General features: G+C 44.1%; 1 long non-coding RNA gene across 3 annotated transcripts; it reads left to right on the top strand.

Annotated features, from left to right (window-relative positions):
* The first annotated feature begins 394 nt into the window (after positions 1-394).
* Positions 395-12765, top strand: LOC140456930 (uncharacterized). Of its 3 annotated transcripts, XR_011953230.1 has the most exons (6): positions 395-480; positions 1119-1225; positions 3967-4049; positions 6130-6231; positions 7157-7243; positions 10971-12765. It is a non-coding gene; the product is annotated as an uncharacterized lncRNA (long non-coding RNA). The 3 variants fall into 3 exon arrangements; XR_011953228.1 differs by lacking the exon at positions 6130-6231; XR_011953229.1 differs by lacking the exons at positions 6130-6231; positions 10971-12765 and adding an exon at positions 8258-8450.

Below are 12765 nucleotides of genomic sequence, written 5' to 3'. Positions count from 1 at the left end.
CATGTGTTTTTGTTTCTAAAGAAGAGCGTGATACAATGTGCTAAAGATCTCAGATGTTGTGAAAAGCAGTGAAAATGGGGTGTTTATGTACTGATTCAGATGGCATTGATTCATCAATCACAGCTATACAGACATGAGCAGGAAGGCAATTCCCTCCATGAATAAAGGAAATCTACTGCAGAGCTCACACAAAGGGATCCTTACCCTCAGTAAACTCTCCCATCACATTATCCAACATATCTGCAAAAGCAGGACACACTGCGCATGCTCTAGCCAACAAAGTGACCCGAGGGTGATTGATGTCAGCACCGGACCAATGAAAGGACGGTGGGCGGATCTGGATGACCTAGCGGGATGTTGGTCCTCCAACCAATCAAAGTGAATGAAGGGCGGTGCTAAACTAAACCATGTGATCACCCTCGCGCGCGGCGCAGAGTCGCTGGAATGAATGCTCGCGAAGTTATGGAGAGAAAGGATACGGTAAGGAAAGAAATAAACAGGGAAACGGGAGAAAAACTGTGCTGCTATGAGCGGAGAAGTTTTACAAACAAATTGTGCACGTCGGAAAACACTAATTTGAACGTCCCAGTCCCGTGTTTGTAGTAAATGGGGAATGGCCTCAGTGCGGCTGCAGACCTGAGTAAGCGCCGCCATCTTTATTCGGGACAACGATTCACTGGACACGTGCGGAGCCGCCATCTTTGTAGGGGGCAAGGTGCAGCAAGGCGCATGTGCAGCCTTTCTCTCGTATAATGTCTTTGGGACCATAGCAGCCAATACTGCTCTGATTCACCTCTGGGCTCCCTCATAACCACTTTGTCAATATCTAGTTTCCTCAATCTCGAACCATGGGTGTATTTTTGGTCTGTTTACTCCTGTATTATTACTTTTATAGACCCTTTGTAAATGAGTTTTTCACTGCAGCCCAGCCCCTGACCATGTACTGCTCTATTATCAGATTACTTTTTTCTTGAATATTTTTGACAGTCAAGAATTCTTTTTTCCAACAAGCAAGTGTATTTTCCTTCCATTTCTGAATATCAGATTCTGCACCATTTTCATTCCCTGTAATCCATTTTGCACTCTCTGAAACATCAACTGTGTTTCTCCTTCCACAGATACCAGTGATTAATGCCAAAGCCCTGTTGCTTGTGGAGAGGGTGATGTTTGACTTTCATGTACAGCTGCAGTTTGTGTGGTGAAGGTGCTCCTACAATGTGGTTGGGTAAGAGACATTACAGAGTATTCATTCAGCAACAGTGATAATTTGAAAATAATGTCCAAATCAACAACAGTTTGTATTTTTATTATCATGCTAATAATTTCACAAAAGTACGATTGAGACCTTTAGACATAAGGTCATAGATGGAGATATTAGGTCAAGTGACCAAAAGCATTGCCAAAAAGCAGGTTTTGAGGGATGTCTTAAAGGTGGAAAGCAGACCTGTGAGGTTTTGGCTGCAAATTTCAGACCAAGCTGCTTCAGGAACTGTAGAAACAGCCACACAGGTGAAGTAATGAATTATCAAATGGTTGGGAGTCTCGAAGAAAATGGGTTGTCGAGGTCTCAAAGTGTGTGTGGTGCAGGGAGCTAGGGATTATCACAGCCAGGAATTAAATAAAGTGTGAGAATTTTAATTTGAGGGATATTGGCCAGGTGCTGACAGGTGAGACTAGATTGGGTTGGGGTATCTGGTCGGCATGGACGGGTTGGACCGAAGGGTCTGTTTCCTTGCTGTACATCTCTCTGGCTGTATGCTGTTGATTATAATTAGGAGCCTTTTGATGAATCAACAAGCAGAGATTTAGACTTTCTTGAGATTACAGGGAGATTGAATGTGGGAAGCTGGCCCTGAGTGTGTTGGGAAAATGAAATCTGGAGATAATACAAGGTGGATGAGAGTATATGAGCTGATACAAGGGTAGAATCAGCTAGAAATAGTGGTCTTGGAGTGGGACTGGGCTGTCACTCTCACCTCACCTCACCTCTGGGATTCAGCTGGTTGCCTGATTGTGAATCAGGGCAGTAACACAATCAGGAGCTGAGTGGCCCTGGTGGAGCCTAAAATGAGTGTCGCTGAGCTGACTGTTGCTGAGCAGTTGCTGCTTGGTAGCCCTGTCAATGACATCTTCCATCACTTTACTGCTGGTCGAGTGTGCACTGATAGATGGAACTTGCCTGGGTTGGATTGCCCAGTGTTTTTGTGTTGAACATCCCTGGACAATGTTCCACATTGTCGGTAGATGCCAGTGCTGGAGCGGTACTTGGATTGGTGGGTGGCAAGTTCTGGAGCACAAGATATCAGTATTATTGCCAGAATATTGGCAGGGCCCGTAGCCTTTGCACTACTTAACCATTTCTTGATGTTATTCAAACTGCATCAAACTGGCTTAAAACTCGCATCTGTGATGTTGGAAACCACTGGAGAAGGCTGAGATGGATCATCCCGCTTTGCACTTCTGGCTGAAGATTGCTGCAAATGCTGTCGTCTTATCTGGTGCATGGGTGTGTGAGGCCCCTCCATCAGTAAGGGTGGGGATTTCTGTGATACTTCCTCCAGTGAGTTGTTTAATTGTCCATCACCGTTCACAACTGGGTGTAGCAGAACTGCAGAGCTCCGATCTGTTCCATTGGATGTAGGATCACTTAGCTCTGTTGCTTGCTGCTGATGCTGTTTGATATGCTGGTAGTTCTGTTTTATGGCTTCACCAGGTTGGCACTTCAGTTTTAAGTCTGCCTGGTGCTGCTCATGGCATGCCCTCCTTTCCTGTCCATTGTGATGGGTGCGAGCAGGATTTGCAAACCCATGAGAATACAGATTGTGCTGGAGTACAGTTCTGCTGCTGTTGATGTCCCACAGTGCCTCAGAGAGATCCAGTTTGAGATCCTACATCTTTTCAAAGTCTGTCCCATTTAGAACGGTGATAGTGTCACTCAACACAATGGAGGTTTTTCTCAACTTTAAGGCAAGTCTTTGTCTCCAAAATGAATGTGTGATGGTCGCTCGTACTGATACTGTCATGGACAGATGTATCTGCATCTGGTCAATTCATAACAATGAGATCACTCTTGTTTTTCCCTCTTGTTGGTTCCCTCACCACCCGCTGTAGACTCAGTTGAGCAGCTATACCCTTTAGGACCTGACCACCTCAGTCAGTAATTCTATTACAGAGCTAGTCTCAATTATGGACATTGAAATCCTGTACCCAGAGTACAATTGACACCATTTTATTGCCTCGATGCTTCCTCCAAATGTTATTCAACATGAAGGAGAAGTGATTCATCAGCCAAGCAAGGACAGGATGTGGTAATCAGCAGGAGCCATGAGACTTCCTGGTCTCCGGAGCCAATGCTGTGTACTCCCAGGGCAAATCTTCCCTATCTGTACACCACTGTGCCACCACCTCTACCTGGTATGTCATATCCAGAGATTTCAGGAGAAAGTGAAGACTGCAGATGCTGGAGATCAGAGTCAAGAGTCTGGTGCTGGAAAAGCACAGCAGGTCACGCTGATGAAGGGCTTAGGCTCGAAACATCGATTCTCCTGCTCCTCGGATGCTGCCTGACCTGTTGTGCTTTTCCAGCACAACACTCTCGATATCTATTGGTGGTGATGGTGGTGTCTGGTCATTGTCTGTAAGGGAAGATTCCGTGAGTTTGACTATGTCAGGCTGTTCCTTGACTAGTCTGTGAGACAGCTCTGCACATTTTGGCACCAAAATCCATATGTTAGTCTGGAGGACGTTGCACCATCGAGAGGGCTGATTCTGTGGTTGTAATTTCTGGTGCCGTGTTAGTTGCCAACTGGTCCATCCAGTTTCATTCCTGTGTTGAGACTTTGCAGTGATTAGTACAGTGAGTAGCTGGCTGGGCCGCTATCAGGTTGGCAGGATTTTTTTCGCCATTGACAATGGTTTCATGGAGATCAGGAGATTCCTAATACGTTGTTTTTTTCTTGAATTCAGATTCCACCATCTGCCAAGATGGGATTCGAACCAGGACTTCAGTCGTTTGTTTTAATATTCTGGATAAAAGCTAAATACATCAGGTTTGATCAGTCATTTTAAATATCACTAACCCTGGTTTTGTTTCTTTGTAAAACACTGTCCATCATCCTGTCTCCTCCATCCTCCCCTCCAACAACGAGTGAGGAGCACATGGAGTTTCTCTGTCACTAAGACTGAGATAATCCGATCAGCTGCTTCTCTCCCTCCCACTAGCCCACTGAGCCAAACTGCCTCACGTGGTGTTCCTGGTTTTTGTCCTAAACCTACATCTTTCTCAGTGTCTTTTCAAGCCTTATCAGAGCTCACCTTGACCCTTTACCCTAATCTCACTAAACTCACTTTCCAACTCTCTTTCCTCCACTGCTGCCTCATCACTCCCCCTCGCCAATTCATAGATATTGTTCCTTGTTCTGTCTGTTGGTCTTTTCTGGTTATGTCCTTCTCTCCCATTCTGTGAAAAACTAATATTTGACCTCACCGTTGTTGGAAAATCCTGCTCCATCTCCACTCTCCCTTTCCTTTCTGAATTCCTTGCATTTGGTGTCCCTCAACGATCTATCCTTGGTCTCTCCTGTATCTCACGTACACAGTGCCAGGAGGTGATATCATCCAAAAACACTGTTAGGTTTGACATGTACACTGACGATGCCCAGCTCTCCCTCCCCATCATCCCTCTCCATTACTCCACTGTTACTCAGTTATCAAACTGCTTATCACATTCTCACTCGTCGATTAGCTGCAATTTCCTCCAATGAAACATTGTCAAGGTTAAACCCATTGCCTTACTGCTGAGCCCCTCCCTCCCACTGGGAACTCTGAGGCAGAACGACACTCAACAATATTGCTGTTATATCTGACCCCAAGGTGACCTTTTGATCAGACATCCACACAATCACAGCACCAGGAAATCCAATCTTTTAAAAGTTGCTTTTCTCCACCTCACCCCAGCTCCATTGCTACTGAAACCCCTTACCCACGTCGGTGTTCCCTTATACTTGAATCCAAAACAGAACTCTTGATTCCGTAACTCAGAATCTGGTTTCAGACTCCCCTCTCAGTATTTACCCTCGGACACATCCTCTCAGTATTTATCCTGTCAAACCCCTTAAGAATCCCATCTGTATCAATGAGATCACCTCTCTTTCTCCAAAATCCAGTGAGTAGAGTTCCAAACTTTTCAGCCTTTATTTAAAAGATAATCCCTCCAAACCAGGGATCATCTCATTGAATCTTCCCTGAAATGCCTCCAATAAAGTGACATATTTCCTTCTCTAAAGGGACCAAAACTGCTCTCATTACTGCAGATATGGTGGTCTCACCAGCACTTCCACACGTTACTCTCAGGTATATACTCCAAACTCTAATACTGAAAACTTTTGAAACAAACATTCGATTCCCCTTCCTGATTCCCTGGTGTAACTGTGTGGTAGCTTTCTGTGTTTACTGAACAATTACCCCAGGTCCCTTTGTGGTGCAGCTTTCTACAGTTTCCACCATTTAAATAGTACTTTGTTCTTTTATTATCTCCTCCAAAATGAGCAACTTCCCATTTTTCCCAAGTTACACCCCATCTGGCAACTTGTTGCCTCCTTCTCCTGTGCATCTCTCTCTTTTCATAATCCTCTTAGACCTTTACAGTTATGCCTTTTCTAGGAGATATCCCCCCTTCCCATTCTTCCAAACATTTACTGGGAGCACTGGGCAGTGGGAAGCAGACAGAGTTGCTATCTTTTTAGGGATACGCTTTGGAGTGATTGGGAGGATCTTCCTACCCATTGGTCAGGATGGAGACAACGTGCCCATCGTTAGGCATTAGCCTTTCACACCCGTGTCTTATTGATGAGGCAGAGCGGCAGCACGGAATGAAAGAAAAGAAAGTCATTCTTGTTCCCCATAACTCACTGACGCTTGGATCATTTTCTCCAATGTGTCAAAGAACAGCTGTGTTCAGTCACATGAGATCTCAAGTTGGAATCTCCTAGAAACCCACAGATTTCCCTCTGAGTTGACTGCTGATGTCCTCAAGGGTAATATGTACAGTAATCCTGGGCCATAAGGAGGGGATGGTGTGAGCTTCTAACTTGAACTGATAGTGACAGATTTTATAAACTTGTATTACAGAATATTACAGGTGGACATTCAGATGGTAATCTCAGTAAATATTCTGCTAAACTCTGATTGAATTACTCAGTATATCAGGATCTGGATATTCGCATTGTGTGTGTGAGTATTGTGTTCCAGATCAATCCCATTTGCTGCTTAAAAATTCTCCTTTGAATCGTCGCATTCTCTCAAAAGGTCTCCCCAAACCTTCAATGTGTCCTGTAATCCTTTTATGATGACCTGATGAGTGTATGGTTTATTATTCGAATGTGTAATTTTTGTATAAGGATGTCTCGGAGAGGGAGCAGAATATTCTTAAAGGGGAGAATAACCATTTTGAGGGGAGGCTGTTGTTTATTGGTATCAATGACATGGGAATAGAAGAGTTCACATTATCGGATCATTGGAATCTCTTGTGGGGTAGAATTGACCTCCATCAGAAGGATGGATTGTACTGGCACTGGAAGGGAACAATTGCTAGTGCTATTAAGGAGGCATTAAACCAGTGAAGGAATGTGGGTAAACCCAGAGAGAGAGTGAGCGAAGAGCTAAGTCTGATGCTTGTACAGTTCAGACATCAAACAGTCAAGGCAAACAAGGGCAAGGAACAGAATGAGCAGTTACACTGCATATGTTTCAATGCAGGGGGCAGAGGAGCTCAGGGTATGGTTTTGAACATCGCACTGGAATATTATAGCAATTACAGAGGCATAACTTAATGATGGATAGGACCAGCACCTTAATGTTCCAGTGTATAGATGCTATAGCAAAGATAGAAAGGGGGCAACAGAGCAGGGGAAGAGGTATTTTTGATTAGGGATAACATTACAGCTGGGCTTCAAGAGGGTATTCCTGGGAGTACATCCAGGCAGAACTGAGAAATAAGAAAGGGATGATCCCCTTATTGGGATGGTACTATTGACCGCCTCTCCACTTCCCCAATAGTCAGCAGGGAGTTGAGAAGCAAATTTACTAAGAGATCACTTATCTGTAAGAACAGTATGGTTGTGTACAAGACTTGACTTTCTTTGTTATTCATTCACAGGATGAGGGTATCACTGACTGGGCCCAAAGGGCAGTAAAGAGTCAACTTCATTGCTGTGGGTCTGGAGTCACATGTAGGCCAGACCAGGTAGGGATGGCAGATTCCTTCCCTGAAGGATATTAGTGAATCTGATGAGTTTTTTTTTCGCAATATTCAACAATGGATTCATGGTCTTTTAATAGATTCTTAATTCCAAATTTTTATTGAACTCACATTCCACTGTCTGCCGTGACGGGATCCAAACCCTGGGCCCCAGAACATTATCTGGGTGTCTGGATTATCCATCTAGTGATAATCTCACTCGGCCATTTGGCAGGGTGAGTGACTGAAGTATCCGTGGGGCAGCACATCAGCACCAAAGATCCCATGGTCTCTGCAGAAGATAGAAAGGGCTGGGGAGGGAGATATATCCCTCGTGGTGGGGTCTGACTGTAGGTAGCAGAAATGGCAGAGGTTAATGGAGATTAATGGGTGGCAGGTGAGGACCGGAGGATTATATTCTTATTGTGGTTGGAGGGGTGGGGGGAAGGCGGAGGTACAAGAAGTGGAGGATATGCGTTGGAGTGCATTGTTGATCAAGTGGGAGGGAAATGCGGTCCTTGAAAGAGGAAACCTTTCTGGGATGTCCTGGAGTGGAATTGCTTCTTCTGGGAGCAGATATGGCAGAGGCGGAGGAATTGGGAGTACAGGATCACGTTTTTACAGGAATGTACTCGAGGGTAATCAGGAGAGCAAAAAGGGGACGTGAAATATCTCCAGGACATAGTTTAAGGAGAATCCAAAGAGATTCTACAAATACTTTAAGCATAAAATAATAACCAGACAGAGAATAGGACCCCTTAAAGATCAACAAGGCCATTTATGGAACAACAGGATGTGGGAGAAATACTATGCTATTCTATTCTAGAGAGTTTGGAGAAATAAATAGTGATAACTTGAAAAGTGTCTATGTTACAGAGGAGGAAGTACTGGATGTCTTAAACAGTAGCAAGGTGGATAAATCCCTGGGACCTGATCAGGTGTATTCCAGAAATTTGTGGAAAGCTAGGAAGGTGTTGGCAGTGCCCCTCCCTAAGGTATTTATATCATTGTTTGTGACAGGTGAGGTGCTGGAAGATGGGTGCCATTATTTTAAAAAGGTGGGAAGGAAAGGCCAGGGAACAAGAGAACAGTCAACCTAACGTCAGTGGTAGGTAAGTTGTTGGAAGGGATTCTGAGGGACAGGATTTACATGTATTTGGAAAGACGAGGATTGATTAGGGATAGTCAACATGGCTTTGTGTGTGGGAAATTCTCTCTCTCTAACTTAATTGAGTTTTTTTGAAGATGTGACAAAGATGATTAATGAAGGCAGACTGTGGACGTTGTCTATATGGACACTGAACGATGTTCCACATAGCAGACTCGTTAGCAAGGTTAGATAACATGGAATGTTGGGAGAACTAGCCATTTGGATACAAAACTGGCTTGAAGGTAGGAGGCAGAGGGTGGTGATGGAGGCTTGCTTTGCGGACTGGAGGCCTGTGAGCAGCATTGTACTGGAGGAATGGGTATTAGGTCCTTAAATAAATGACTTGGATGTGAATGTATGAGATATGATCAGTGGGTTTACAGAAGACACCAAAATTGGAGGTGTAGTGGACAATGAAGAAGGTTAGTTCAGAATGCAACAGTATCTTGACCAGATGGGCCATTGGAGCGAGGAATGGCAGACTGGGCTCAATTTAGACAAATGTAAGCTGTTGGAATTTGGAAAGGCAAATCAGAGCAGGTCTTGTACACTTAATGGTAAAGTCCTTGGGAATGTTGCTGAACATAGAGACCATGGAGTGCAGGTTCATTGTTCCTTGAAGGTAGAGTCGAAGGTAGACAGACTAGTGAAGGTGGTGTTTGTTATGCTTATATTTATTGGTCAATGCATTGAGTTCAGAAGCTGGGACGTCAAATTCTGGTTGGACAGGACATTGATTAAGCCATTTCAGGAATTATGTTTTAAGTTCGAAATTCCCTGTTCTGGAAAGGATGTTGTGAATCTTGAAAGAGTTCAGACAAGATTTTCAAAGACTTTGCTCGGGTTGGAGGATTTGGGCTACAGGGAGAGGGTGAATAGGCCAGGGTTAATTTCCCTGGAGAGGCAAAGACTGAGAGGTGACTTCATGGAGATCGATAAAGTCATGAAGGGCATGGATAAGGTGAACAGCCAGGGTCATTTCCCCCCAGTTAGTTGGGTTCAAAACAAGATCACATGGACTAAAGTTGAGAGGGCAAGGACTTAAAATGGATCTAAGGGGCAAAGTTTTCAAGCTGTGTGGTGTATGTGTGGAATGAGCTGCCGGATGAAGTAGTGGAGGCTGATACAATTACAACATTTGAAAGGCATCCGATTGGGTACGTGAATAGGAAGAGTTTCCAATGATACGGACCAATAGCTGGCAAATGGGACTCCGTTTGTTGAGGATTCCTCGTTGTCATGGACAAATTGGACCAAAGGTCTGTTTCTGTGCTGTACATCTCTATGACACTAATAAATGAAAATAAGATGTGTTCCTCTTTTGTGGAGAGCTAGCAGAAGCACAGATAATTGTCCTTGGAGCTGAGAAGGTTAAGCAGTGATTTTGACCAGGTGCAAATTTGTTTCTAGGATATCTAATCTGCAGAGTGAGGGGAATTGTTAACAAAGTCACAATTTTAGTAACTATTTTCAGGTAATTGGCAAATAATGTGAATATGTGAACATTATTTTATTCAGTAAGTTCTGAGTATCTGGAACAGTCTGAATGGCAGCTGGACACAGACTCAGCAGTTATTCATAATCAGATTTAGAATTTTACTTTTTAAGGGAAGATTTGGGGGGCTATGGGCAAAGGGGAAGGGAATTGGGACAGATTTGCAGCATCTCCAGAGGAAGAGGGTACATCCCAAATGGGCTGAATAGCCCCAGCCCCTGTGCTCTGTGATACTGCCCCCATTGACTGTGAATGTTGAAGCTCATCCCAGGGCAGAGAGAGGGAGGATCCCACCACTCACCTCACAATGGGCCCCGAATGATTGATATCAGCGCAGGCCAATAGGGGGCAGAGGGCAGTACTGGAGGACCAGGTTGTACCAGTTTGTCCTCCAACCAATCGGAGTGAATGAGGGCATCCTCAAGGCTGGAACTAAAGAAAGGCACATATCGCAGAGATCTGAGAAACTGGAGGACATGAGATAGGGAGCTTTCTGTGGCTGGTGAGGAATTATATAAATCAGGAAGAGTTGTGAGGCTGGATGAAGTGACAGTGATCGGGAGAGTTGTGAGGATGGAGGAATTTAGAGTTAGTGAGGATTAGAGTCATAATGTTATACAGCAAGGAAACAGGCCCTGTGGTCCAACCAGTCCATGCCAACCATAATTCCAAACTGAACTAATTGTACCTGCCTCCGCTTGGTCCACATCCATCCAAATATTTCCTAGTTATGTACTTATCTGAATGTCTTTTAAATATTGTAATTGTATTCACAGCTACCACTTCCTCTGGAAGTTCATTTCACATGTATAATTTTTTAAAAAACCCTAATGTCTTTTCTGAAATCTTTCTAATTTCTTCTCAAAATGAATGCAACACAGTTTTGAATCTCCCCCCCCTCCCCCCCCAGCAAAACACTTTCTGATTTTGTAAACCTGTAATAAGGTGACCCCTCAACCTCGTGCACGCCAGTGAAAAAAATTCCCAGCCTATCCAGCCTCTCCTTAGAACACAATCCCTCCATTCATGGCAACATCCTGGTAAATCTCTTCTGAACCTGCTCCAATTTAATATCCTTCCTATAACAGTACAACCAGAACTGGACAGAGTATTCCAGAAGAGGCCTCCCCAACGTCCTGTACATCCTCAACATAACGTCCCAACTCCTGGACTCAAAGGTCTGAATAATGAAGGTAAGTGTGCTAAGCACTTTCTTAACCACCCTGTCTACATGTAACACAAATTTCAAAGACCTGAAGCCCTCGGTCGCTTTGTTCCCATATCACTACTCAAGGCTCTACTTTTATTGAGTGTAAGTCCTGCCCTCGTTTGTTTTGTCAAGATGTTATATTTTGCATTTATTCCAATCAAAAAAATTTTTTGAGTATAAAGGCAGTAGGAGTATAATTAAAAGAGAAATCAGGAGTCAAAAAAGGGCCGTGAGATAGCTTTGGCAAATAGGGTTAAGGATAATCCGAAGGGCTTTTGTAAATACATGGAAAAAAAAAGGCTAACTAGGGAGAAAATAGAGACCCTCAAAGATCAGCAAGGCAGCCATTGTGTGGAGCTGCAGGCGATGGGTGAGATAGGAAACAAGTATTTTGCATTAGTGTTTACTGTGAAGAAGTACATGGGAGATATAGAATGTGGGGAAATAAATGGTGTCATCTTGAAAAATGTCCATATTACAGAGGAGGAGGTGGTGCTGGATCGGTGGCTAAGGAGCTGGTGCAGGGGAAAAGGATTCACGTTTTTTGGATCATTATGATCTCCTCTGGAGTAGAGTTGACCTGCATAAGAAGGATGGATTGTACCTCAATTGGAAGGTGTCTAATATCTAGGCAGGGAGACTGGCTGGTGATACTCGGGAGGCATTAAACCAGTGAGGGAGTGGGTATAAACCCAAGAAGGTAGTGAGAATAGAGGTATGTCTGAGGCTGGTACAGTTCAGAAGTCAAATAGTCAAGGCAGGCAAGGGCAAGGAACAGAATGAAGACGGACTGAGCAGTTGCACTGCATTTACTTCAATAGAAGATGCCTGACAGGGAAAGCAGATGAGCTCAGGGTGTGGTTTTGAACATGGCACTGGGATATTATAGCAATTACAGAGGCATCACTCAGGGATGGATAGGCCTGGCAGCTTAATGTTCCAAGGTATAGATGCTATAGCAAGGATAGGAAGGGGGACAAGAGAGGAGGGGGAGTGGCATTTTTGATTCGAAATAGCATTATGTTTTTGCTTAGGGAGGATATTCCTGGGAGTATGGTCAGTGAAGTTATTTAGGTGGAACTGGGAAATGAGAATGGGATGATCACCTTATTGGGGTTTTCTGCATGGATTTCGTCTGGGCCCTCTGGTTTCCTCCCACAGTCCAAAGATGTGCAGGTTGGGTGGATTATCCAGGCTGAATTGCCCGTAATGTTCAGGGATGTGCAGGCTCTGGGAAATGCAATGTTACAGGGGCAGGTTAAGAGGCTTTCAGGGTCAGTATCAATGTGATGGGCTGAATGACCTGTTTCCACACTGTTGGGATTCTCTGATAATTCTATTTTTAAAATATTTACAGAAAATAATAGACCAGATCGAAAAGTTAAGGTTCTGAATTGGACAAAGGCCAATTTTGATGGCACAAGGCAAGAACGTTCATCTGGCCCCTCAAGCCTGCTCTACCATTCAATAAGATCAGGGCTGAGCTTTTCATGGCCTCAGCTCCACATTCCTGCTCTCTCACCATAACCCTTAATTCCTTTCCTGTTCACAAATCTACATTTTGCCTTAAAAGCATTCAAGTTGATAACGTCAAATGCTGCACTCGGCAGGGAATTCCACAGATTCACAACCCTTTAGCTGAAGAAGCTCCTCCTGAACTCAGTCCTAAATCT

The sequence above is a fragment of the Chiloscyllium punctatum genome, chromosome 31 (genome assembly GCF_047496795.1).
Source record: "Chiloscyllium punctatum isolate Juve2018m chromosome 31, sChiPun1.3, whole genome shotgun sequence".
Taxonomy (NCBI): Eukaryota; Metazoa; Chordata; class Chondrichthyes; order Orectolobiformes; family Hemiscylliidae; genus Chiloscyllium; species Chiloscyllium punctatum.
Note: the sequence above shows the minus strand (reverse complement) of the source record. Positions and strands in the feature narration are given on the sequence as shown.